This window comes from Nerophis lumbriciformis, linkage group LG14, assembly GCF_033978685.3.
Source record: "Nerophis lumbriciformis linkage group LG14, RoL_Nlum_v2.1, whole genome shotgun sequence".
Taxonomy (NCBI): domain Eukaryota; kingdom Metazoa; phylum Chordata; class Actinopteri; order Syngnathiformes; family Syngnathidae; genus Nerophis; species Nerophis lumbriciformis.
In genome coordinates this window covers 25,141,324-25,167,609 of record NC_084561.2, presented here as the reverse complement: position 1 = coordinate 25,167,609, position 26,286 = coordinate 25,141,324, and the positions used below count along the sequence as shown (strand labels likewise).

At 40.4% G+C, this 26,286-nt stretch overlaps 1 protein-coding gene across 1 annotated transcript in view; it reads left to right on the top strand.

The window, feature by feature from the left end:
* The window catches only part of cachd1 (cache domain containing 1), a 175,903-nt gene that overhangs the window by 48,775 nt on the left and 100,842 nt on the right, over positions 1-26,286 (top strand). The gene's annotated exons all lie outside the window — the stretch shown is intronic.

The following is a 26,286-nucleotide window of genomic DNA, read 5'->3' as shown; positions in this document are numbered from 1 at the left end:
TACACAATACAACAGTATTTTGCCCGAGATCTCAATTCAAGCCATATTTCTAGACCTGTTAAAACCTTGTGTTGACACATTGCCAAAGTTTAGTAAAGGTGAGGTGAGGGAATAGCAATATTTGACACATGTATTTACTAGCACTGACTCATATATTTCAATGTTGACGCTAAATGTACTTGACACTTTGGCAATTTTTCATTACTGTGTTTTTTTATTGAAATATATTCGTATGAATGTGAAATTTAAAAACCTGACTCACCTTGACTTGTACAACTGTCTCTCAAAGAATAGGCATGAAGAGGACTTAAGCACATATTCCCCAATCTACAAACTATTTTGCAATAACTCAATTGCTTTCGGCTTTATGTAAAACATATAGTCCAATTAACTTGACTTGATAGACACAAAAATATTCCGACATAGTGTTTTTCTAATGATATTAGGCATATTTTCTGCTTTATACATACCTATTCAACTCTTTTATCTGTTGCATTATGTAACATTACAATGAGACACACTTAGGGTTGTGCAACATAGAAATAAATTCGGCAGATGATAGAGCTTTTATTAGTGTGGAACAATTTCCCTTGTGGATCAATAAAGTTTGTCTAAGTCTTTTCTAAGTCTAAGGATTGATACAAATATCGACAGTAAAAATACCAAGTAGTACAGCAAGGGTGTACAAAGTGCGACCTGGGGGCCATTTGCGGCTCGCAGCTTGTTTTCTATTAGCCCGCCACACATTCTAAAAACAAAATAAGAACATCCCGTATTAAAATATTGCACAAAAAAACTAGAATATGCAACTTTGGGAGAAATTGCGTGTGGATGTTCAAATGCTAACATTAGCATGCTACCAGTTAGAATGTGTCAAGTACCAAATTATATGACATTGATGCGTGCGCATGTAAAATTAGCTTAAAAAGAAGTTAGCATGCTAACAGTTTACATGTGTCAAATTATGTAGAATTACTATGACACACACTTAGGGTTGCACAATATAATAGACTGACCATACGTCCTCTTTTCCCCGGACATGTCCTCTTTTGCGGGGCTGTCCGGGCGGGGTTTCTTAAATCCCTCAAATGTCCGGCATTTTGAATTAGGTTTGCGTGTATTTTCAATGTACGTCCAGGGTTAAGAAGGGGTTGAAAACAAAACAAATTGTGAAGGTGTGCGCACGCAGCAGCATTCATGAGGGAGGGGCAGAGACAGAGAGAGTGAGGGAGTGGATTGATTGATTGAAACTTTTATTAGTAGATTGCACAGTACAGTACATCCATCCATCCATTTTCTACCGCTTGTCCCTTTTGGGGTCGATGGTAACACCGGAATACGTTTTTCAACTTGTTTAAGTCGGGGTCCACGTTATTCAATTCATGGTACAAATATATACGCACATAAAAAAAAAAAAACATTTTGAAATGAGGGATAGATCTGAAGTTGATGTAGACTCCAGAGATTCAAACGTTAAATATAAAATGTATGTATGCCCTGGCACACCATTATCATCATTTCATGACCCAAGCAGAACACTTTTTACACTTTTATACTGAAATAAATACACTTACAACTTATTAAATAAAAACTACCAGCAGCGGTAAAGTTTAGATCCATGAAGGAAAGAAGAAAGTGAATGAATGTTTATAACTGAATACATTTACATATGCATACAAATTTGTTTTCTTTTTTTTTTTTTTTTTTTTACTGAATGAATTATGTTTATGACAACCTTTTTCCAAAACACAATATAGAATGTGAGATATAACAGGATAATGCATACGTTTATCATTTGTTTTCAAAACGCTTGCAAAAAAGTGGGACCCCAACAATTTACTGTGGGACCCCATTTTTATGACTTGATGGGGTCTCTGGAACCTCATTTTGAAAATTCCTAGCGCCAACACTGCTGTCAACAGAGGAGAAAAAATGCTTTATTTAAATAAATATATTATTTATAAAGGAAGTTCGAGTATCATTGGCAAATTTTCACCTAGTCCCGGCCTTGGCGTGCTGCCCGCCTTGGCACACATATATATGTCCTCTTTTTGGGATTTCAGAATATGGTCAGCCTACAATATAGAAATACATTCGTCAGACGATAGAGCTTTTATTAAAAGTTAAAGTTAAAAGTTAAAGTACCAATGATTGTCACACACACACTAGGTGTGGCGAAATTTGTCCTCTGCATTTGACCCATCCCCTTGTTCACCCCCTGGGAGGTGAGGGGAGCAGTGGGCAGCAGCGGTGCCGCGCCCGGGAATCATTTTTGGTGATTTAACCCCCAATTCCAACCCTTGATGCTGAGTGTTAAGCAGGGAGGTAATGGGTCCCATTTTTATAGTCTTTGGTATGACTCAACCGGGGTTTGAACTCACGACCTACCGATCTCAGGGCGGACACTCTAACCACTAGGCCACTGAGTAGGTTAGATAGGTTAGATTACTATAATTATATGGTTAAAATGCATTTTGATGACACACTCTGGCTGTGTCCGGCAAATTTGACAGCGATAAGCAAACAAACGCGTCTTTATCTCAATGTAGCAGTCTTGCTAGCGGCTATCGTCCCTTCTAAGCCACTTTAAAGTAAATCATCATCGCCTTCATGGCGGAAAATAAACTACTTTTCTTACAAATATCATCCCAGGAGAACGAGGAATAGCTAACCATGCTACACTACACACTGTAGGAAAATATGCTAACTGTTAATGTAAACAAAGGTGGGAGGATTGATACAAATATCGACAATAAAAATACCAAGTACTATAGCAGGGGTGTCCAAAGGGCGGCCTGGGGGCCATTTGCGGCTCGCAGCTTGTTTTCTATTAGTCCGCCACACATTCTAAAAACAAAATAAGAACATCCCGGATCAGAATATCGCAAAAAAAAGAAACTAAAATATGTAATTTTGGGAGAAATTGCGTGTGAATGTGCAAATGCTAACATTAGCAGGGGCGTCCATGGTAACGTTGCTTGGATGGCAACATATGTTGCTCCAAAACCTGTATGTACCTTTCAGCATTAATGCTGCCGTCACAGATGTGTAAGTTACACATGCCTTGGGTACTAATACACCCCCATACCGTCACAGATGCTGGCTTTTCAACTTTGCGCCTATAACAATCCGGATGGTTCGTTTCCTCTTTGTTCCGGAGGACAGGACGACCAAAAGCAAATTGAAATGTGGACTCTTCAGACCACAGAACACTTTTCCACTTTGCATCAGTCCATCTTAGATGAGCTCGGGCCCAGCGAAGCCGGCCACGTTTCTGGGTGTTGTTGATAAATGGCTTTCGCTTTGCATTGTAGAGTTTTAACTTGCACTTACAGTTATAGCGACCAACTGTAGTTACTGACAGTGGTTTTCCGAAGTGTTCCTGAGCCCATGAGGTGATATCCTTTACACACTGATGTCGCTTTTTGAGGTATCGAAGGTTCGTAATATCATCGCTTATGTGCAGTGATTTCTCCAGATTCTTTGAACCTTTTGATGACCTACTCAGTGGCCTAGTGGTTAGAGTGTCCGCCCTGAGATCGGTAGGTTGTGAGTTCAAACCCCAGCCGAGTCATACCAAAGACGATAAAAATGGGACCCATTACCTCTCTGCTTGGCACTCACCATCAAGGGTTGGAATTGGGAGTTAAATCACCAAAAATGATTCACAGGCGTGGCCACCGCTGCTGCCCACTGCTCCCCTCACCTCCCAGGGGGTGATCAAGGGTGATGGGTCAAATGCGGAGAATAATTTCGCCACACCTAGTGTGTGTGTGACAATCATTGGTACTTTAACTTTAATTTGACATTACGGACCGTAGATGGTGTAATCCCTAAATTCCTTGCAATAGCTCGTTGAGAAATGTTGTTCTTAAACTGTTTGACAATTTGCTCATGCATTTCTTCATAAAGTGGTGACCCTCGCCCCATCCTTGTTTATGAATGACTGATTATTTCATGGAAGCTGCTTTTATACCCAATCATGGCACCGACCTGTTCCCTATTAGCCTGTGGGATGTTCCAAATAAGTGTTTGATGAGCATTCCTCAACTTTCTCAGTCTTTTTTGCCACTTGTGCCAGTTTTTTTTAAACATGTTGCAGGCATCAAATTCCAAATGAGCTAATTTTTGCAAAAAATAACAAAGTTTTTCGGTTCGAACGTTAAGTGTCTTGTATTTGCAGTCTATTCAATTGAATATAGGTTGAAAAGGTTTTGCAAATCATTGTATTTTGTTTTTATTTACGATTTATACAAAGCGCCAACTTCACTGGTTTTGGGGTTTGTAAAATGTTTACATTAATGTCCTCAAGCTCACAAATTATGAGGAGTACCAGAAAAATAATACTATAACTAAACCATTTTCCCCAATGCAACTGACCGGTTACAATCCCCCTGCACTCCCTTTGCTAAACCGTGTGTGGGCTGTGACTTTAGAGCTATTGCCTGAGTTTGTCTGGTAGTTAAGATTGAAACAAATTACATTGACCCCTCAAGCCCCCTCAGAATGCACTAGCAAGCAGTTGGCAGTCTCTGCTGGCCAGTCATTTAATTAGTCAACCTGCTCCACTGAACTGAACGGGAGACATAATTAATCATCAAGGGTTTGGTTTCTTCATGGTCGTTATGGTGACATTTGACATGCTTCTTCCGGTTCAATCACTTCTCCTTCCTGCCTTGCTATTTAATGGCTCCAAATCTTCTCTCTTAATGACTTCATATCCTTTCATTTATTAAGCATTTATACAATAATAGCGTATGCTACAACGCATGAAAAATTTAATGAACACGCGTATTTTCAGATTACATTTGGTTCAGCATTTTATTCAAAGATGATTGGTTAGAGCCGAAGTTTACTATCAAAATAGGCTTTTTTGCCTCCTTTTGACTAAAGGAAAATAGTGAAGTGAATTATATTTATATAGCGCTTTTCTCTAGTGACTCAAAGCGCTTTACAAAGTGAAACCCAATATCTAAGTTACATTTTTAAACCAGTGTGGGTGGCACTGGGAGCAGATGGGTAAAGTGTCTTGCCCAAGGACACAACGGCAGTGACTAGGATGGCAGAAGCGGGGATTGAACCTGCAACCCTCAAGTTGCTGACACGGCCACTCTACCAACCGAGCTGTACCGCCCCAAATAGTCTGGAGCCGCAGAACACGAGCGTATAAACTTCTAGAAGTTTTAATAATTTTTTTCGAAATTCTATTTTACAGTCCAAATACCATACTTTCCGGGCTATAAAGCGCACCAGTCTTTAAGCCGCACGCACTAAATTTGAAACAAAATAAATAGTTTTACATATATTAGCCTCACCAAACATTAAGCAGCAGCGGTACAAACGATTTTGCAAATGTTTATTTACATTACAAATTGTTCATCTTCATGGACCCACTAGCTGCAGAAGCTCGCGCTCCAATCAACTAAACAGACTCCACGGCGACGTTTTGGTGAATTTACAAAACAAACAATACAAAAACAATGCCATTGTATGTTAATAATACTAACACAGACACTTGTAATTGTGTTAGCATGTTCGCTAATGTTAACATTACATTACAATAGCAAGTACAAACACGCATGAAAACACTTCTACAAACATCACACATGGGACAGTTTTGTAAGTATAAATTGTTTAACTTATTTTGCAAAACTTACAAACGTTGCTTGGCGTGATGAATGAAACGTCCTTTCGAGCAGAAATGCTATGAACAAATTCTTCAAGTTCAAGGAATGAAATAGAAAGTACATTTTCAACCCTTAGCACTTGCAGTGAGCAAACTCATCCAAAAGATGGCATCAGAGCACAAACAATAACACACTTTTTCAGTGCCTCTGTCGGTGTTAAACGATGTATTTGATACAAAACATTGTGGCCGTTAGCGAAAAAAATCCATAAATTTGCTGCACCATTTTATAAACCGCAGGATTCAAAGCGTAGGAAAAAAGTAGCGGGTATAGCTCTGAAAATATATTGGTTTTTTCCCTACTGGGAAAAAATGCACATTTACCACACTTGGGTTTAGAAATGGGTGAGATGGCCTATTATCTATATTGCGATTAAAGTTGCAGCCTGATGCGATATCAATGATCATAATACCAAGGTCCTGGGTTCGATCCCCGGGCTTGGAGGTCTTTCTGTGTGGAGTTTGCCTCTCCCCGTGACTACGTACGTTCTCTCTGGGTACTCCAGCTTCCTCCCACCTCCGAAGACATGCACCTGGGGATAGGTTGATTGGCAACACTAAAAATTGTCCCTTATGTGAGTGTGAATGTTGTCTTGTCTATCTGTGTTGGCCCTGTGATGAGGTGGGGACATGTCCAGGGTGTACCTCGCCTACCTCCCAAAAGCAACTGAGATAGGCTCCAACACCCCCCGCAACCCCAAAAGGGACAAGTGGTTGAAAATGGATGGATGGATAAATGATAGAATAATTTCAAAACGGGTTACAAAGGCTCCCAATTTGGCTGCAGACAAATGTTGTTATATATTGCGTCAGTTCCTGTGGTGTTATTTTCTCAAAACATTATTATTCAGCTTGATAATTTACTGTTGGTGCTGGTTACCTTCAGTTGTAATCAATCTACACTTTTGTTAAAATGTAATTAACACTTCTTATCCTGTTGTTTGGATACATTACGTTAGTTTTGTGCGATATTACAAATGTAGGTATCGATCCAATAGCAAGTAGATACAGGGGTAGTATTGATCATACCAATGCTGATACTAAAACTTAAAATTCTTAAGATCTTTGAATGATTCAATTTTTTTATCACACTTGTAATCAGACAAAAACACAGGATGGTGTAACAATATCAATTAAATATTGAAATTATTTCCAATCACTGACTCTGATTTAAATGATTTGGTTTTTGCCCTTAAAGCCCTCCTGTGTCCAGGGACTTATTTGCTGAGTTTATAAACAATAACAAAAACGACATAAAATGTGTTCGTTCATTAAAAAAATATCGATCTAACCACTGTATTAATCAGAATCAGAAGTACTTTATTAATCCAACCATATGATGATGATATTATACTTGGTATCGTTACTGTCAATATTTGTATCGATCCGCCCCCCCTTTGTTTACATTCAAGAGCTCTAACTTGCGGTAAGTGGTTGCCGGTTAGCTAATTTTCCTATGCTGTGTAGTGTATCATGTTTAGATATTCTTCTTCCACCAGGGATGATACTGGTAAGAAACATAGTTTATTTATATGTTTTGGCGGTGAGGATAGCTAACTTAAAAGTGACTTGCACTGCAGACGTTGATCGCCAGCAAGAATGCTACATTGCGTTGAGAACGCATTCGTACACATGTCGCTGTCAAGCTAGAATGTGTCAAAATGCATTATCACGATATAACGATAGTATCAAAAGTTCTATCGTTGGCCAAATTGATCTAATTTGTACCGTGTATCGTCTATATTGCGCAACCTTACTCCGTTGTGAAAAATGTATTCTCCATTGGGAGTCACAACAAGGAGGCTTTGGAGCTGAGGTTTGCAGACCCCTGGGTTAGGGTTAGGGTTTGAGGGGTATCCTGGAATAGAACTGTAACCTTCCTCTTGAAATGACGTGTCCTACCAAAATAGTAGTCAGTAATGAAGTTAATGTAAAATATGTTTTGCTGAAGTAATTTTTTGCTCTGAAAATGGGATTACTTTTTTGTGTTCTGATTCTGCAAATTTGACCGTGCCAAGAATAGTGTGTCTAGAGTTTGGGAAAGAGCGTGTATGGAGAAAGCAATGACAATGGCAAAGGGTCATCGTGGGGGGAAATCACACACATGAAAGGAAAAACTCTGATGCTGCAATCCTGCCTATAAACCCTTTGTAGTGCAATGAGCAGAGAGGCGGCTTTGGGGCTGGCAGAGACATGGAGGAGAAGGAAAAAAAGGACAAACCATGCACTGAAGGAAGAAGGAAGGCTGAACAGTACACCAGCTAGTTTCAGCAACAAGAAGAAGGAAACGTGTATGTCCAATTGGTTTGAAGCTTTTTATTGACCTTGGAAAAAGCAGTGGTCTCCAATACACTTCTATATTTCTGATGGAAAATGTGTGTGTGCTTGATAAGTGTAGTCAGCCAAGTAATACATGAGCACTGACCATGCATCCGGCTTGTTCATGTCTCCATATGAATGGAGTCCATGGGCAAAATTTGGTTAAGTCTACACATCACCACACCGACTCACACATACATTTAAATGTGCACCACGTAAGTGATACACCCGTCATTCTTTCTTTAACGTGTTCATAGGGCTGGGCGATATTGCCTTTTTTTAATATCGCGATATTTTAAGGCCATATCGCGATACACGATATATATCTCGATATTTTGCCTTAGCCTTGAATGAACACTTGATGCATATAATCACAGCAGTATGATGATTCTATGTGTCTACTTTAAAACATTCTTCTTCATACTGCATTAATATATGCTACTTTTAAACTTTCATGCAGAGAAGGAAATCACAACTAAAAAAATCACTATTTTTTTCATACGGGGTTGATCTGGAAATGTTTGCCTCGGCATTTTGATGGTGTGGACGTGTGGCACCGAACGATGTTGACATGCGTAGTAAGCCCTCTTCCTTGTCTAGCGGGTGACTTTTCAAATGATGCTACATATTAGCAGTGTAGCCGAGTGTCCTGGGTTTGCCTATACAGTGTACTTATCTAATAAAATAATAAACGGGAGACATTAGAGCAGGTTAGGTTGCCACCGCTTCTTTAATGTCAACATCACACATCTCCTTCCACAACCACACACCCCCTACGTCACAGCCCTACGGCAACTCTGGAGGGACAAAACTCCTCCTCCTTACCGAACACACTCCGGTAACTTGGGACACCCTGAACTGTTTGTTACAGCAGTAATACTACTTTTTATAGCAACGCTTTCGCCCCACACTTGACAAATTACGGTTGTCTGTTCGACATATTCCCACTTGAAGACAAACCACCGCCAGACGATGGACCCCCTGTTGTTTTTCTTGGGAATTAATTATTCCTTCATTTGTTACCAGATTCGCACCTTCTTTCTCTCGTATTACCGCTAGCATCACAGCTAACGTTAGCCATGCTGCTACCTCTCTGCTCGGGGAGGGCGTATACGTATGTGACGTATGACGTGACAGTATGTGACGTGTGTAAGAAGGTGCGCTTGTTGTCTGTGAGAAGCAGAGACAGGAAAGAGTGAGGAGAGCATGTAGTGTAATGCCAGCAGCTAAAAGCAACTGCGTGAGAACGTATACTCGATATCACGATATAGTCATTTTCTATATCGCACAGAGACAACCCCGCGGTATATCGCGTATATCGATATATCGCCCAGCCCTACGTGTTCACCAACAAACTATTAAAACAGGATTACTGTGTATGCATGAGCACAACTCCAAATTACTCCGCTGCTTTATCCTTGTTGTTATCCCTCATGATCCGTTTCTTTCAGTCTGTCCACAGTCCACACCCTCTCAGAAATCATATCTGGTACCTACTTGTTCCTCTATAGGTGATATTATCAGTGGAATATATACATAGCCCAACCACAAAGAGAATACAAATCACTTGAAAGGAAACTAATCTCCTCAGGGAGTTCATGCTATTCCCATGAGAGCCTGGCATCTGAGGAGCTAGACCCAATTAAAAGGATTCCCTGTACAGGACCGGTTTCATTCCAGCATCTGCCTATTTGACCTTGATAATAAAACACCAGGTAATATGTGGTCCACAATAGTAGTTAAGTACAAAGTCAGATTGAACCTTGATTTATGCACCATGCAATTGGAGTTTACATTTAGGTTGAGTCATTTCTGTGAAGCACTCATCTGTGGCTGGATTAACCCCAAAATAAATGGATTTAAGAGCGGGTCTATTGAGAGACAAACGATTGCTCTGTCATCAATAGGGAAGAGTTTCAATGCATTCATTGTGTTTTGAGTTTTTGTCGTTACTCATTACCTCCCTGCTTGGCACTCGGCATCAACCAAGTTGATGGGTTAAATCACCAAAATGAATCCCGAGCGTGACCACCGCCGCTGCTCACTGCTCCCCATACCTCCCAAGGGTGGAACAAGGGGATTGGTCAAATGCAGAGGGTAATTTCACCACACCTAGTGTGTGTGTGACAATCAGTGGTACTTTAACTTAACTTTAAGAGTTCATGTTGAAATTCTCCTCTGGAGGCTGGACTTGGTTTGATTGTATTAAAACAGTGCTCATGTACAATTAATTTATCTCATGAATGGTTCCTCTTTTGTAATTGCTTAATAAATAAGATGAGTTCTGTTTTAAAAAAAACAAATAAACAAAAATATAACTGAATGGTCATGAAAGATGCTGAACAATGCTTTTCCATCCTTCCATTTTCTACCGCTTATTCCCTTTGGGGTCGCGGGGGGCGCTGGAGCCTATCTCAGCTACAATCGGGCAGAGGGCGGGGTACACCCTGGACAAGTCGCCACCTCATCGCAGGGCCAACACAGATAGACAGACAACATTCACACTCACATCCACACACTAGGGCCAATTTGGTGTTGCCAATCAACTTATCCCCAGGTGCATGTCTTTGGAGGTGGGAGGAAGCCGGAGTACCCGGAGGGAACCCACGCAGTCACGGGGAGAACATTTAATTTGTAATGGTTTATTGGTCATTTTAATGGTAGACCGCAGTGATGGGTAAATGACGCTCACACTCACTGGCAGTGCTGGTACTGCACTGATATTGGGTTGGTGTTTCATAGTGGCGCAATCTGCTGATTTAAAAATATCACTACATTTTACTTGCAAATAAGATCATAGATAGCAAATACATATACTTTTTAAAAAACAAAACGATGTACAGAAAATATAATGAAACGCACAACTCTGGTCAATGAGCCAAATAGTAAACAGGTAAGGAACAACATTTACCTTAATTAGCGCTATAAGATCAAAATGGTCGCACACTTGGGCACACCAATTCTCTAACTTCTTTTAGTACGACATGTCACTCGTGAGCGCCTCACAGTCAAATAACAGCTGTATTGGTCACATAACACAAACATCAAGGTATCGAGGGGACACAGTATCACTTCTTATGTTTAATAATGCATCGATGCTTCTCTATTGTTTGACCCATCACTAGTGGACTAGCATTAATGTTTTGGTGGCACTTGTATCTGCATTAACACAGACAAGTTGTTTTTTTAACTTACATTTATTGTTTTGGTTTCTTTAATTTCAGACCCTTTATTTGCAAATGCATATTTATGACAGTGGGTCCATCACTCTTTACTTAAGACGGCAGCCATAATTCAGTATGTACTACAGAATAGCACTGTTGTCAAACACTTCCGGCCTTCACAATAAAATCACTGTGTTTCATCCTGTCTGACTGCACTAACAATATGTATGTATGATAACAATAAGTTTCTCAGAAAAATACCATACATATTTACTGTAATTAATTTGCACTTGAAGTGAAGAGATTCACGATCATCTTTCTTCTACATTCCAATAACATGCATGCTAGACTTATTGGAGACTTTAAATTGTCTAGAAGTGTGAATGTGGGTAATAGGGATACAACAAAAGTTTAATATCCCAGTTATTGTGACTAAAATGATTAAGTTCATCAATATTATTGCAGTATTATTGAATGTGCTCAAAAACTAATTATTTACACACTGAAATCTTTTCACAGTTATCTTTATTTTGAATAACCAACTAAAATACCTAACATAAATAGACACACTGTTAGGAAACCCGCTATTGTGCATGTTTTGTCTGATATATACATTTAGTGTTAGTATTTTATCTGTTTTATTGCTAAACGTTTATTGTTTAAAATATTGGTGTGTACTGTAGCACTTAAAGATTTATTTAAATGGAAAGTGGAAGAAATAAAATCTATGATTACGTATCATTTCTGGCAGGTGTTGTGGCGTCCTTACTTGCTTATGGTTGTCCATCGATTCGATGATGACCATCTTCTTTTATTTATGAGTCTGCTGATGTTTGAAAAGTCCGATCCTGGATCTGAGGTCGGAGACTCAGGTAAAGAAGATACCTGCGCAATGATGGTTTTTAGAGTGGCATGAGGGGTGCGCTTTTCTCAACGCCACTACCTTGATTGTAAGAAGATCGTTCTAGTGGCAAGGGAGACCCTAGACGACCGGCATCTTCTTACAACTGCAGGAAGCTGCCGGAATCCAGGTTTTTGGGAAACCGCCTCAAAGCTTGCCGCCACCAGCTTGCTTTTCTGTCAGGGTGTGCTCCCTTAGCCTTCGTCCGCTTTTACAGCCATTGTGGTGCTTCTCACTGCTACCATCTTCTGCCTGCTCCACCGTTGAGGTCTTCGGGATCACTCTTAGTCTGGACTCTACCCTTCGACCTGTTCGGCTTGGGTAACCCTGCCAGGAGTACAAGACTCCAGCCGACATAGCTCTAGGGGTCATGGAGACGCGCAAAGTGCCCCACCACGATAAGGTGGTGATCCCGTCGTTGTGGCGTCCTACTCTGTTTAGCGCATACTTGCCAACCTTGAGACCTCCGATTTCGGGAGGGGTGGGGTGGGAGTGGTCGGGGGTGGGGAGGGGGCGTGGTTGGGTCGGGGTCGTGGTTAGGGGCGTGGTTAAGAGGGGAGGAGTATATTTACAGCTAGAATTCACCAAGTCAAGTATTTCATATATATATATATATATATATATATATATCTAAGAAATACTTGACTTTCAGTGAATTCTAGCTATATATATTTATTTCATTATATATATATATATATATATATGTATGTATATATAAATAAAAGAAATACTTGAATTTCAGTGTTCATTTATTTACACATATACACACACATAACACTCATCTACTCATTGTTGAGTTAAGGGTTGAATTGTCCATCCTTGTTCTATTCTCTGTCACTATTTTTCTAACCATGCTGAACACCCTCTCTGATGATGCATTGATGTGTGGCACGCACAAAAGTGCTTTCATCAAATGCATTAGAGACTGGAATCTTCCATCTCTCCCTAGCATGGCCCAAAACCGGTCAATCTTTGCTTCCTGAGGAAGATCTTCAGTGCCAAGCACTTGGTAGTCCACTCCAATCGCAGCTGCGGCTTGGAACTTACAAGCTGTTATGAGAGTAGCGTATGTGTGTGTGTGGCACTTTAATAGGTGAGCATGTGAGGTGAGTGAGGTCAGTGAGTGTGTGGGCGAGAAAAGAGAGGGAGCGGTAGCGTCAGTGCGGGCGGGACTAGTTTGTTTTGTGTTGGATTGGCTGTGTGCAAGCAATCAATAAAGCAAGATTTGCAACTAATCGCCGGTCTCAGGCAGGAAAGGTGCAACAAAGTGTATTTCTTCATCTTACTCGTCGTCGGCGTCGCCATGGCTGGTTCTTCCTCGTTCTTCTGCTTCGTCTCCTTGTTGTGTGCGCAGTTGTACACTGCACTCTCTAAAAGGCGTATATGTTATTGATGTTATAGATGGCAGTATTGTCCTGTTTAAGAGTGTCACAACATTGCTGTTTACGGCAGACGAACTGCTTTACGGTAGACAAAAAACGTGACTGCTGCTGTTGTGTGTTGTTACCGCGCTGGGAGGACGTTAATGAAACTGCCTAACAATAAACCCACATAAGAAACCAAGAACTCGTCCTCGATCATTCTACAGTTATAATGTGATTGGGCAGGGACACTGTTTTTATCGTGAGAAAGCGGACTCAGGTCCGCATGGAGCTGGAGGGGGCGTGGACTCCAGCTCCGCCTGAATTTCGGGAGATTTTCGGGAGAAAATTTGTCCCGGGAGGTTTTCGGGAGAGGCGCTGAATTTAGGGAGTCTCCCGGAAAATCCGGGAGGGTTAGCAAGTATGGTTTAGCGGTCCAAAAAATGCCTCAGTCTGGTATTCCTCTGAGTATAGAACTATCACTGTGTTCTAAGAGAGCACAGCTTGTAGGTTCAATGTGTACAATTGAATACCCTAGTTGCTCAGACAGCAATGTGTTTATATACAGGTTTGTTTAGATTGAGATATGTTGTTTCTTAATAGGGAAAGATGTTAAAGGGGAACATTATCACAATTTCAGAAGGGTTAAAACCATTAAAAATCAGTTCCCAGTGGCTTATTTTATTTTTCGAAGTTTTTTTCAAAATTGTACCCATCACGCAATATCCCTAAAAAAAGCTTCAAAGTGCCTGATTTTAACCATCGTTATATACACCCGTCCATTTTCCTGTGACGTCACATAGTGATGCCAATACAAACAAACATGGCGGATAGAACAGCAAGGTATAGCGACATTAGCTCGGATTCAGACTCGGATTTCAGCGGTTTAAGCGATTCAACAGATTACGCATGTATTGAAACGGATGGTTGTAGTGTGGAGGCAGGTAGCGAAAACGAAATTGAAGAAGAAACTGAAGCTATTGAGCCATATCGGTTTGAACCGTATGCAAGCGAAACCGACGAAAACGACACGACAGCCAGCGACACGGGAGAAAGCGAGGACGAATTCGGCGATCACCTTCTAACCAACGATTGGTATGTGTTTGTTTGGCATTAAAGGAAACTAACAACTATGAACTAGGTTTACAGCATATGAAATACATTTGGCAACAACATGCACTTTAAGAGTGCAGACAGCCCAGTTTTCATCAATTGATATATTCTGTAGACATACCTTCATCCGCTCTCTTTTCCTGAAAGCTGATCTGTCCAGTCCAGTTGGAAATGCATCTGCTTTGAGTGTCGCAGGTTATCCACACATTCTTGCCATCTCTGTCGTAGCATAGCTTTCGTCGGTAAAGTGTGCGGAACAAACGTCCAATTTCTTGCCACTTTCGCATCTTTGGGCCACTGGTGCAACTTGAATCCGTCCCTGTTCGTGTTGTTACACCCTCCGACAACACACCGACGAGGCATGATGTCTCCAAGGTACGGAAAACGGTCGAAAAAACGGAAAATAACAGAGCTGATTTGACTCGGTGTTTGTAATGTGTTTGAGAAAATGGCGGATTGCTTCCCGATGTGACGTCACGTTGTGACGTCATCGCTCCGAGAGCGAATAATAGAAAGGCGTTTAATTCGCCAAAATTCACCCATTTAGAGTTTGGAAATCGGTTAAAAAAATATATGGTCTTTTTTTCTGCAACATCAAGGTACCGTATTTTCCGCACTATAAGGCGCACCGGATTATTAGCCGCACCTTCAATGAATTACATATTTCATAACTTTGTCCACCAATAAGCCGCCCCGGATTATAAGCCGCGCCTACGCTGCGCTAAAGGGAATGTCAAAAAAACAGTCAGATAGTTCAGTCAAACTTTAATAATATATTGAAAACCAGCGTTCTAACAACTCTGTCCCAAAATGTACGCAAATGTGCAATCACAAACATAGTAAAATTCAAAATGGTGTAGAGCAATAGCAACATAATGTTGCTCGAACGTTAATGTCACAACACACAAAATAAACATAGCGCTCACCTTCTGAAGTTATTCTTCATTCGTAAATCCTTCGAATTCTTCGTCTTCGGTGTCCGAATTGAAAAGTTGCGCAAGCGTGGTATCCAAAATGGCCGGTTCCGTCTCGTCGAAGTCATCGGAGTCAGTGTCGCTGTTGTTCTGTGAATCCTGCCTTCCGGAAAGCTCGGACCACAGTTGTGACCGAAATATCTGCCCAGGCATTTACGATCCACTGGCAAATGTTGGCGTATGTCGTCCGGCGCTGTCTGCCCGTCTTAGTGAAGGTGTGTTCGCCTTCGGAGCTGTGTGAAAAAAGCCACCCGGCCTCTTCGCGTAAACTTCCCTTAACCACTCGCTCATCTTTTCTTCATCCATCCATCCCTTCGAGTTAGCTTTTATGATGACGCCGGCTGGAAAGGTCTCTTTTGGCAAGGTCTTCCTTTTGAATATCACCATGGGTGGAAGTTAGCATGGCAAGCTAGAACCACAGTGAAGGATGACTTCTCATTCCCTGTGGTGCGAATATTCACCGTACGTGCTCCCGTTCCACAGTGCGGTTCACAGGAATATCAGTTGCTGTGAAATACGGTAGTAATCCGTGTGCGGATGGAGAGATTGCGTCTTTTTATGAACCGGATCCTTGTCGCTTAGTAGGAGCCATTTTGTGGTCTTTACAGATGTAAACAGGAAATGAAACGTACGGTGATATCCGCGCGTTTTTTCTTCTTCTTCCGGGGGCGGGTGGTTGCTTACAGTAGAAGAAGAAGCGCTTCCTGTTCTATGGGGGCGGGTGCTTTCCTTGGCGGTTGCTTGCGTAGAAGAAGAAGCGCTTCCTGTTCTACCGGGAAAAAAGATGGCGGCTGTTTACCGAAGTTGCGAGATCGAAACTTTATGAAAATGAATCGTAATAAAGCGCACCGGGTTATAAGGCGCACTGTCAGCTTTTGAGAAAATGTGTGGTTTTTAGGTGCGCCTTATAGTGCGGAAAATACGGTATATATTGACGCTTACATAGGTCTGGTGATAATGTTCCCCTTTAATGACTCTAGTTTTCATGTTAGCATTTAAGCTATTGAGCTGGCGCCAATCAGTCCATGAGTTTAACAAAGTGCAGCTATCAATCAGTTATTAAAAAAAAAGTATTCCAAATGGTAATACGTACCATCGGGCGTATTACCGCGGTTATAGTTGTCATTATACTGTTTATCGCTACATCTCTAGTGTGTGTGAATGGTTGTTTGTCTTTTTTTTTTTTTTTTTTTTTTTTTTTTTTGTGTGTCCTGTCCAGCTTCTCGGGCAAATCATATAGTTGATGTAGATGCCCATATCGGCTGTTCAGATTTACTTTTTAATGGTTGTTTGTCTATACACGCTCTATGATTGACTGGTGGGCAGTCCAAGGTTTATCCCAGCTCGTACCTGAAGTCATGAGCCAGTTACGCTACCCTAATCAAAGATATAGAAACTAGAGGGATGAATGGATACTCCTGTGAGGGAAATTAAGGACATTCCATTAATGTAAATGACATCATGATGTAAACAGTGTTTAATTTTTTTTTTTTTACTATGTTGTGTTGAACCATCTAAAGTTGTAAGCAGGAAGTCATGGGCCAGTCTGGAGTATATGTAGTGTTTCTCTCTCTTTGAACATATGTGCACAAGTCAGTGTTTGATTATGGGTCATTGGAGGCCACGGGCCCACACTGGCCCTGGCTACATCAGACCTCTCAGGTTTCAGAGGCGAGCATTCCTGCCTGGCTCCATGCTCCTGCTCCATAGCTGTGAAAACCACAGAGTAGCTCCAACAACAAACGAGAGGCACTGGGGAGAAAATGGCTAACCTGTAGCTAATCAAAAGCAGGGGTTTCTCTCTTGGATTTGTTACATATGTTTTTTTTAGCATTGCTGATGTAATAAAAAGTTATTTCTTCCTCTACCAATGCATATTTCACCACCCTATCTTCTTTTTCCTTATTAGTGTTGTGTTTAAGTAGTAACTATTTGTTTTTGCTTGTTCCTGTACATTCGACATGTGTATCAATGTGTTTATTGTTATGTTTTGTCTTTTCAAGTGCTTTTGTCAGTATATTTAGGTCATATTTCCTTCATCAGAGTTGATGAAATTAGTTTACAAAATCACTTAGAACTAGCGATGTACACTTATCTCACGAGACGAGACGATGCACAATATTTATTGGATTGACGAGAACGAGACAAGATTTTAACAATACTTTTAAGTAGAGATGTCCAATAATGGCTTTTTTGCCGATATTCCGATATTGTCCAACTCTTAATTACCGATTCCGATATCAACCGATACCGATATATACAGTCGTGGAATTAACACATTATTATGCCTAATTTTGTTGTGATGCCTCGCTGCATGCATCAAACAATGTAACAAGCTTTTCCAAAATAAATCAACTCAATTTATAGAAAAAAATGCCAACATGGCACTGCCATATTTTTTATTGAAGTCACAAAGTGCATTATTTTTTTTAACATGCCTCTAAACAGCAGCTTGGAATTTGGGACATGCTCTCCCTGAGAGAGCATGAGGAGGTTGAGGTAGGCGGGGTTAGGGGGGCGGGGTTGAGGTGGGGGGTAGGAGCTAGCGGGGGGTGTATATTCTAGCGTCCTGGAAGAGTTAGTGCTGCTGGGTATTCGTTCTGCTGTGTTTATGTTGTGTTACGGTGCGGATGTTCTCCCGAAATGTGTTTGTCATTCTTGTTTGGTGTGGGTTCACAGTGTGGCGCATATTTGTAACAGTGTTAAAGTTGTTTATACGGCCACCCTCAGTGTGACCTGTATGGCTGTTGACCAAGAATGCTTTGCATTCACTTGTGTGTGTGAAAAGCCGTAGATATTATGTGATTTAAGGTTTATCGGCGCTCTGTACTTCCCCCTACGTCCGTGTACACAGCGGCGTTTTAAAAAGTCATAAATTTTACTTTTTGAAACAGATACCGATCATTTCTACATTTTAAAGCATTTATCGGCTGATAACATCGGCAGTACGATATTATCGAACATCCCTATTTTTAAGTAGGGGCGCCATGTAGTGTTGGGGCAATTCCAAGGGCCCTTGAGTGGCAGGTGTTGAGTATGTATTTGTGTTGGGGATTCACGGGGGTCCATAAATAAATACTAAAATAAAGAATTATAAATGGTAAATAAACCAGGTAAATCTGTTTAAATGTGTTTTATTAGAAGCTTTGCGGGCGTCTTCTGCGTATCTGATATCACATCTGTCTAGTGCAGAGGTCGGCGAGCCGCATTCAGCTCTTTTGCGCCGTCCTAGTGGCTCCCTGGAGCTTTTTCAAAAATGTATGAAAATGGTGGAAAAACTATAATTTTTGTTTTAATATTGTGTCTGTAAGACTGCAAACTTGACACAAACCTTCCTAATTGTTAGAAATCCCACTATTATGAAACATGCTTCACTGATGAGAGGATTTGGCGAGCGGCGTTTTGTCCTACTAATTTCGGTGGTCCTTGAACACACTGTGGTTTGTTTACATGTACAACTTTCTCCGACACTGCCACAGTAAGACGTGTTTTATGGCACTCTTTGTTTGTCTTATTTTGTCCAACAAACGTTTCATACTGTGTGTGAATGCACAAAGGTGAACTTTGTTGATTTTACTGACTTGTGTGGAGTGCTAATCAGGCATATTTGGTCACTGCATGACTGCAAGCTAATCAATGCTAACATGCTGTTTAGGCTAGCTGTATGTACATATTGCATCATTATGCCTTGTTTGTAGGTATATTTGAGCTCATTTAATTTTCTTATGTCCACGGTGTATTTAATTATCTGTATGTAATATTGACTGCTGCATTTCTGATAATTGTTTGTGTGACATGTCATTAAAGACCACAGCAAACGTTACCTAACTTGTAAAGATTGTAATAAATCTATTAAAAGAAGACAGACCGCCGTTTCCTTTAACTTGGACACATACATCTATAACTTTGGCCATTCTAACCAGTAATTTCCAGGAGTTATCTCACCCTCTGAGAAGCCTCCGTTGTACTAATGTTTTCCAGTGTTACAAAAATGTGTAGAATAAATATTACATTTCAACATTTCTGTCAACGAAGATTTGCATCAGCCTGCGAAACATAGTCATTTTGATAGTTAATAGCTAACATAAACACTTACACCATATGTTACCTTCATTATAAGACATATATAAGGCTTTTAATTTTTTGCAGCTACAGAATGATTTTCTTTTTGTATTTTTGGTCCAATATGATGGCTCTTTCAACATTTTGGGTTGCCGAGCGATTTGGCTGTATTGTCTTATCTCTGTGCTGCTGCAGTGGCATCTTGCTGCTCGGGGAAGCAAACCAATCATGGTAAATGGTAAATGGGTTATACTTGTATAGCGCTTTTCTACCTTCAAGGTACTCAAAACGCTTTGACACTATTTCCACATTCACTCATTCACACACGCTTTCACAAACTGATGGCGGGAGCTGCCATGCAAGGCCCTAACCACGACCCATCAGGAGTAAGGGTGAAGTGTCTTGCTCAAGGACACAACGGACGTGACGAGGTTGGTAGAAGGTGGGGATCGAACCGGGAACCCTCAGGTTGCTGGCACAGCCACTCTCCCAAACTCGCCACGCCGTCTCCATCATCGGCATCTTTGTATCCATAATTGACAGTTTAGCCTGCTTCTGCTTGGACATTCACACGGCGTGTTGGTTGTGGGACTCAAATGAATGAGACTGGCCACACGTCGCCCCCGCCATACCCCGCCTGAGTGGGTGAGCGGTATCGCTGAACCAGGTAGGGCGGGAAATGCAGAGGCTGGCTCTGTTTATTAGTTCAGCATGCTACCTCTTTGTTTGAGCAAAGGAAAGCGCAAAGCACATAAGGTGCAGTTCCATAGCTCGCGCATGGCCAGATTAATATGCTTTTGACTATTAAAAAACAAAAACAAACTTCTGACTGCATCCTGTGAGACAGACAGCTTTTTAACATCTTCAAGTTAATATTGCTATTAACTCAGAAGTGAAGAGGTGCAGCAAATTGTAAAAATCTGAAAGGAATCAGATTAGTTTGGCTAAATTACAAGATATGTCTCCTCTGTGTTATGTCAACATTGGGTACGTTCACACTGCAGGGTCGGATGTCCAATTATGATTTTTTTTTGTCAAATCCGATCACATTACAAAAAAAAATTAGATTTCTAATGTGAATGCAATCTGGCCCGCATGCGAACATGACATCATGACATTTCACACACTGCAGTGTTTACTAGAGTAAACATGGCTTCCACTCTAGTAGGTCTCAGTACTGGGACATTTGTGGCAATTTCAAGTTTTTTGTGCAATCAAACTCAACATTTTCTCTACCAAATTATTGCGCGTAAAAGATTAAGAAGGAAGAGGACAAGTATTTTGGCCCTGGCAGTATTACAGTTGGAGATAGGAGTAGTACAACTTTCAGTTGAGTTCCTAAAACATATTATTTTATTTTCACCTGTTTTCTGCTCTGATTTAAGCTATTTATTTTGTAACCGTCTATGTTTGACACATCAACTTAATGTGTATTATATTTATCCATGAGAGCATTTTTGTTGTAAATTGTGATGTGTGTCTGTTAAAATCATGGTTGTTTTTACAAATGATGACAGGTGTGAACAAGAGCATGTATTGTCTGTGTGATGATGTAAATGAGGTGTGGTTGTATTGTATATTAAGTATGTGTCCATGAAAGGGCATTTTATGACTTTTCTTAATTTGATTACATGCTATTGTATGATTTTTTTGTCATAATTTTATTGCCTGATTTTTGTATCCCTTTAATTTAGGTAGCCAGGGACTGCAGATGGAAATGAAGTATTTAGCTATAATCTGGTACAGAACATATCTGTCTTTGAGCTTAATGTCTCTGTGCATTGTCCCTTCAAATAAAGACTAAACTAATAAACTATTTTGCCGAATAATTATGGATGAATGCGACCTGAGTGCGGGAGCGTTCACATTGAGGACGCATCTCATATATATCCGATTTATTTCCACATACAAAAGAGGCCTTGGTCGGATATGAAACACTCGGAATTGACCTGCAGTGTGAACAAGGCCATTACAGTATAGCAGAAGAAAAAGGCTGCAGTGTTGGGAATCTGACAATTTAAGTCTTTGTGTGCACCGGACCTGCTTACAGTAAAACACCTGGTTAGCTACTGCTATACAGTGTTGGCACATGTATAGTACAGTATATCTGTCACACAATCAACTAAATGTGAGTTCTCATTGAGTACGCAAAATATACAGTGTTTATGAATACAGTTATTCCACCGGAAGCAAACCTGTGAGCTTAATCAAATCAATATAGATTGTTGCTGACGTTATTCAATCAATCAATCAATCAATCAATGTTTATTTATATAGCCCTAAATCACAAGTGTCTCAAAGGGCTGCACAAGCCACAACGACATCCTCGGTACAGAGCCCACGTAAGGGCAAGGAAAAACTCACCCCAGTGGGATGTCGATGTGAATGACTATGAGAAACCTTGGAGAGGACCGCATATGTGGGTAACCCCCCCCCCCCCCCCAGGGAGACCGAATGCAATGGATGTCGAGTGGGTCTAACATAATATTGTGAGAGTACAGTCCATAGTGGATCCAGCATAACAGTAAGAGTCCAGTCCACAGTGGGGTCAGCAGGAAACCATCCCGAGCGGAGACGGGTCAGCAGCGCAGAGATGTTCCCAACCGATGCACAGGCGAGCGGTCCACCCCGGGTCCCGACCCCGGACAGCCAGCACCCCATCCATGGCCACCTGACCTGTGTGTCTCCCCTTCCACAAGGGATAGGGGGGAGCAGAGGAGAAAAGAAAAGAAACGTCAGATCAACTGGTCTAAAAAAAAAAGGGGGCTATTCAAAGGCTAGAGTATACAAATGAGTTTTGAGATGGGACTTAAATGCTTCTACTGAGGTAGCATCTCTAACCAGGGAGGGCATTCCATAGTACTGGAGCCCGAATAGAAAACGCTCTATAGCCCGCAGACTTTTTTTGGGCTCTGGGAATCACTAATAAGCCAGATTTCTTTGAACGCAGATTTCTTGCCGGGACATATGGTACAATACAATCGGCAAGATAGGATGGAGCTAGACCGTGTAGTATTTTATACGTAAGTAGTAAAACCTTAAAGTCGCATCTTAAGTGCACAGAAAGCCAGTGCAGGTGAGCCAGTATAGGCGTAATATGATCAAACTTTCTTGTTCTTGTCAAAAGTCTAGCAGCCGCATTTTGTACCAACTGTAATCTTTTAATGCTAGACATAGGGAGACCCGAAAATAATACGTTACAGTAATCGAGACGAGACGTAACGAACGCATGAATAATGATCTCAGTGTCGCTAGTGGACAAAATGGAACGAATTTTAGCGATATTACGGAGATGAAAGAAGGCCGTTTTAGTAACACTCTGAATGTGTGACTCAAACGAGAGAGTTGGGTCGAAGATAATACCCATACATTTGTCAATTTGAACAACTTGCTGTGTTTATACAGTACCATAAAATATTGTTCTATTCTCTGTGAGATGCTATGACTTTCATGCACTAACTTAGTTTGATTTCTTGAATAATTAATTTTTTTGTATTTTCACACCTACATGTGAATTCCCAGTATCCATGCACACTGTCAAATGCGACTATTTGTCATACGCCGTGTGCCTTCCGTACTCTGGGGGGCGCTTATTTCCTTTTTATCGCGGATAAATGTATTACTTTTCCAGATGACCTATGATGCCACACTAAAACGAAGCATCTTTGCAGCGCCTCACAAGTCAACAGCGCAGTTCTTGTTATACCCATACTTGCCAACCCTCCCGAAATTTCGGGGAGACTCCCGAATTTCAGTGCCTGTCCCGAAAATCACCCGGGACAACCATTCTCCCGAATTTCTCCCGATTTCCAGCCGGACAACAAGGCACCCCCCCGCCCCCCAGGTCCATGCGGACCTGAGTGAGGACAGCCTGTCGTCACGTCCGCTTTTTTTCCATATAAACAACGTGCCGGCCCAGTCAAGTCATAACATCTACGGCTTTTGGAGAGTGCACAACTGCACACACAACAAGAAGGAGACGAAGCAGAAGAACGAAGAAGAGACAGTCATGGCGACGACGAGAAAGAAGAAGAAGTACGCTTGCAAGTCATCAGAGAGGGTGTTGAGCATGGTTAGAAAGATAATGACAGAGAATAGAATGAGGATGGACAATTCAACCCTAAACTCACTCCTTTCCTGCAAATTAAATTTCACAGATGCTGCCCATACCTATGCTCCTTCAAAGGCTGTGCTACTGGCTGCAAAGCATTGCACTTTCAAATACAACAATGAGTAGAGGAGTGTTATGTGTGTGTATATGTGTAAAAAAATGAACACTGCAATTCAAGTATTTCTTTTATATATATATATATATATATATATATATATATATAGTCTCAAGGTTGGCAAGTATGGTTATACCTGATGTCTGCGGTAATATTGGCACAGACTAGAAATATTACGTCTCTCATGGCTATGCTGATGTTAAATAGCAGACATTATCAAGATTGAGCCACAAACAAGAAGGTCTTAGGTCCGTGTACAGTCATGGGTAAGGTCTATGGATATGGTTTTACGAATCACACCACAGAATATTTTTTATGTGTTTTTGGCGATAACTGCTTACTTTTTGAATATGATCATTTTGTTGTGTAAATTTTTTTATTTTTAAAGCTAAAATTTGATCTGATTTATGTACGAAACACTTTAGGAATATAGTCCATTATTAGCATATATTAGAAACAATTGTAGCAACAAATAACAGAATATCTGAACATGAAAATAAATGGAATATATACTTACTGAAATTAGAGCGGTAGCTTGGCGTACTTTCCCAAGATGTGCTTTGCTATTTTGCTATCTTGTACCTATTTTGTAAACTGTGCTTTATCTATTGATTTTGTTTATTATTATTTCATTTAGTTATTCATTTCTGTCAGTTGTTTATTATTTGTATTTGTGTTTTTTTTCTTTCTTTTTATTTTATATTTCACTTTCCTGTCACAATACTTGGATGAGTGGATAAATGGGTGTGATTCAGAAGGGTGGGTGGTTTGGGTGAAGGGCAGTGTCTTTTTATTTTATTCTGTTCAGTTTCAATTTATTATGAACATGCATACGATACAATGTAATACATCACACAATTCTAGTTATTTCATAACAGCACGTCCGAAAAGGAGTAGGAAGAAGCAGAGCTTATTTTATCCTACCCCTTTACATACCATAGCAATTTTATCCAATTTCCTTGTTCTCTGTAACAGAACAGTGAACAAATAGATAATGAATAAATAATATACCATAGTAAGCAAACAAAACAAATATTAAATACATAAATACTCTTTGTCTCAATAAAAAAAGAAAAGAAAAAAAGGTTGTTGTGTGTACTTTGTGAACACTTGTAGTTTGAACAGTCTCTTAAACTGAATCATATTGGTGCTTTCTTTGATTTCTTTGGTTAATTCGTTCCATAATTTAATTCCACATACTGATGTACTAAAGGTTTTAGGTGTTGTATGAGCATACAAATGTTTTAAATTACATTTTCCTCTAAGGTTATATTTCTCCTCTTTTGTTGAGAAGAATTGTTGTACATTCTTGGGTAGCAGGTTATAGTTTGCTTTGTACATAATTTTAGCTGTTTGCAAATGCACCAAATCGTTGAATCTCAATAATTGTGATTTAATAAATAAAGGGTTTGTATGTTCTGTATATCCAACATTATGTATTATTCTAATTGATCTTTTTTGTAATACAGTTAGTGAATGAAGCGCACATTCTGTTAATAAAAAAAGAAGAAAAAAAAGAAGAGGGTCTCTGTGTAGCTGGATACGGGTCCAAAGCAAATAAAAGTGAGAGAGAGTTGTTTTGAATGAATTTTTGGACGGCAACGAAATATTTAAATGTCTCAAAGTTCATTTAAATAAGCTCTGTGGACTGATGGATAGAGTTTTAAGTCTGAAGGAAAACACTATTTGTACCCTAACACCCCTTCAAATCAGGGTTGCTATTGTTCTGTATAAGCTTGCCAGTTGTGCGGAATACAAAGTTATTGGCAATCAGTTCAAATGCAGCGTGAGGAGATTTGTGTACGCTTTCTTCTTTGCCTTGTAATATACTGCTTCATTCTTTTCCATTATCTCACTCGTATTTGTTCTGAAATTCAAATAATGCAGACACTATCCATTTCCTTAGCTACCTCATTAAATAAATCTTATTTGTTTTTCTCCTATTGATGCACTTCAAAATGTTCTGCTCTTTTAATTTGTGCAGCAAATATACAGTTTCCTCTTCATTCCAGTTGTTACCGATGTTTTTCTTGAATGGGATCTGCTTCAGGGTTATATCCTGCAAGTTGAGACTGGCGCATGCGCGGACCAAGGGTCCCCTCTGGCACCAAACACCTTTTAATCACATAATCTAGATGTGTTAGTTCAACTTTTCGAAAGCCAAACATTATCAGATGTTTCCATGTGTTGTAGAATGCTTATTTGTAGCCGAATTATTTAAGAAATCAGACTCATTTCTTGTATGGAAATGTAGTCAATGTGATGTTAGGGTGAAAAATCAAATGACAGACATTAAAGATTAGAGTGAGACTTGAATGATGGAATTGGTGTAGGTGTAATATACATGTAAGGTATGCAGCTCTGCCTACCCATGCGCCTGGTTGGACTGGATGTTCCACGTTGGCTAAGAGTTAAATACGTGTAATGTTGGACTATGACGTGCGCACATTGATCGCCCCACTAGTTGCATATCTGTCAAA